Raw genomic sequence first — 2,828 nt, 5'->3', positions numbered from 1 at the left:
GATCAACTTCATCAAGCAACAGCAAGCTGAGGCCAGAAGCCAATAAACTCATGCTCAGCAGCAACCCCTGTTGTGACTGGTCCTTCTTGTCCATACTGCCACAGTCTGTACTGCATGGCCCCGCCCCAGCCTGCCCAGAGCTCCCTCGGGCTATGAGCTTAGACCACAGTCCCTTGTGGGAAGCTGGTCTGGAACCACCAAGCCCCTCTCTCTTCATGGCCATCAGCCCTCTGTTTTGCAATTGACTGGAGTGTTTTAGTACAGCAGATTTTTCAGACCCATGTCCACACTGTTCACATCCCAGGTAGAAAAAGAAACATGACACAAAGGAAAAAAAGAAAGAAAGAAGATGGAAGGAATACACAGAGTCACTGTACCAAAAAGAAATGGTTGATGTTCAACTATTTCACAATTCAGCATATGATCAAGAACCAATGATACTGAAGGAAGAAGGCCAAGGTACATTGAAGGCACTGGCAAAGAACAAGGCTCTAGAAATTGATGGACTACACATTGAAATCTTTCAACAAACTGATGAAGTACTGGAGGCACTCACTCATCTATGCCAAGAATTTTGGGAGACAACTATCAAGCCAGCTGACTTTGGAAGAGATCCTTATTTCTACACATTCCAAAGAGAGGCAACCCAACCAAATGCAGAAGTTACCAGATAATATCATTAATATCTCATATAAGTAAAATTTTGCTCAAGGAAATCCTAAAATAGCTGCAAATGTACATTGACAGAGATTTTCCATAGGTTTAAGCTGGATTCAGAGAAGAATATCATTGCTGATGTCAGATGGATCTTGGGTGAAGGCAGAGAATACCAAGCCTGTGCTTTATTGCTATGCAAAGACTTTTGATTGCATGGATCATGACAAGCTAGGGACAACATTGTGGAGAATGACTATTCTGTAATATCTGATTGTGCTCATGAGGAACCTATACATAGAACAAGTGGCAGTGTTCGAACAGAGCAATAGAACACTGAATGGTTTAAAATTAGAAAAGTGTCTGTCAGGATTGCATGCATTCTTTCACCATACTTATTCAATTTGTATGGTGAACACATAATCTGAGAAGCTAGATTATATGAAGACAAACGTGGCATCAGGAATGGAGAAAGAATCAACAACTTGTGGTATTCTAACAATACAACCTTGCTTGCTGAAGATGAATAGGACTTAAAATACTTATTGATGAAGATCAAAGACCACAGCCTTCAGTATGTAAAGAAAACAAAAATCCTCACTGCTGGACCAATAAACATCCATATAAGCAGAGAAAGCATTGAGGTTGTCAAAGATTTTGTTCTGCTCTCATCAACCATCGACACTCATGGAAGCAGCTGTCAATAAATCTAACAAAATATTACACTAGGCAGATCTGCTGCAGAAGACCTCTTTAAAGTGTTGAAGAGCAAAGATGTCAGTTTGAAGAATAAGGTGCTCCTGACCCAAGTCATGGTATTGTCAATAAACTCATATGCATGCAACAGTTGGACAGTGAATAAGGAAGATTGTACAAGAATTGATACATTTGAGTTATGGATTTGGAGAAGAATATTGAAAGTACTATGGATTGCCAAAAGAACACACCAATCTGTGGTGGAAGAAATACAGCCAGAATGTTCCTAGGAACATTCTTTGACCAGATTTTGATTCTCATACTTTCTACATTTTGTAAGGAAGTATGATTCTCATACTTTCTACATTTTGTCAGGAAGGACCAATCCCTGGAGAAGGAGATCATGTTTGGTAAAGTGGAGGGTCAGCAAAAAAGAGGAAGACCTCCAACTAGATGGATTGTTACAGTAAAAGCAGTAATGGGCTCAAACATAGCAATAGTTGTGCAGTTGGCAAAGGAATGGGAATTGTTTCACTTTGTTGTGCATAGAGTTGCTAGATTTGGTACTGACTTGATAGCACTTAATAACAGAAACTTCAAAAATTGACATATATAGTGCTAAAAGATGAGTCCCTAGGATGGAAGACACTCAAAATATGACTGGAGAAGAGCTGCCTCCTAAGAGTAAAGTTGACCATAAAGATGTGAATGGATATATTTTGTCAGGAAGGACCAATCCCTGGAGAAGAAGATCATATTTGGGGATCGTGTTGGGAATATCAAAGCTTTGGGGATATTCTTTGCTGATGGGGCACAATTAAAAATGAGGAGAAACAGCTGCAGACATCCATTAATAATTGAAAAATACAATGTAAGAAGTATAAATCTAGGAATGGTGGACATTGTCAAAAATGAAATGGATCACGTAAAGATTGATATCCTGGGCATTAGATTGCTGAAATGGACTGGCATTGTCCATTTTGAATCACAGAATCATATGATTACCTATGTGGAAATGACAAATTGAAGAAGAAAAATTAAAGTATTATCAGAATGCTCCTTAGAAGCAAGTGAGGTGAGACTTTTTCTCTTGTACTTTGGGCATATTATCTGGAGAAGCCAATTCCTGGTGAAGGACATCATGTTTGAAAAAGTGGAGGGCCAGTAAAAAAGAGGATGATCCCAAGAAGACGAATTGATCCATTGGGAATTACACACAATTGTTGGGATGGAACAGGACTAGGTAGTGCTTCGTTCTCTTGTGCATGTGGTCACTATGCGTCAGAACCAACTTGACAGCCCCTAACAACCAAAGAAACTACCACTGGTAAATTATAAACAAGTGAGGAAGAAATTATACCAATTTATAAAAATATCCTTCAGAAAATAGGAGTACACTTCATAACTCATAAGATGAGAAGAGTATTATCCTATAGCTAAACTAGCTAGACACTTGCTGTTGCCATTGTTTCTGTTAG

This window comes from Chrysochloris asiatica, unplaced genomic scaffold (genome assembly GCF_000296735.1).
Source record: "Chrysochloris asiatica unplaced genomic scaffold, ChrAsi1.0 scaffold00032, whole genome shotgun sequence".
NCBI lineage: Eukaryota > Metazoa > Chordata > Mammalia > Afrosoricida > Chrysochloridae > Chrysochloris > Chrysochloris asiatica.
Note: the sequence above shows the minus strand (reverse complement) of the source record.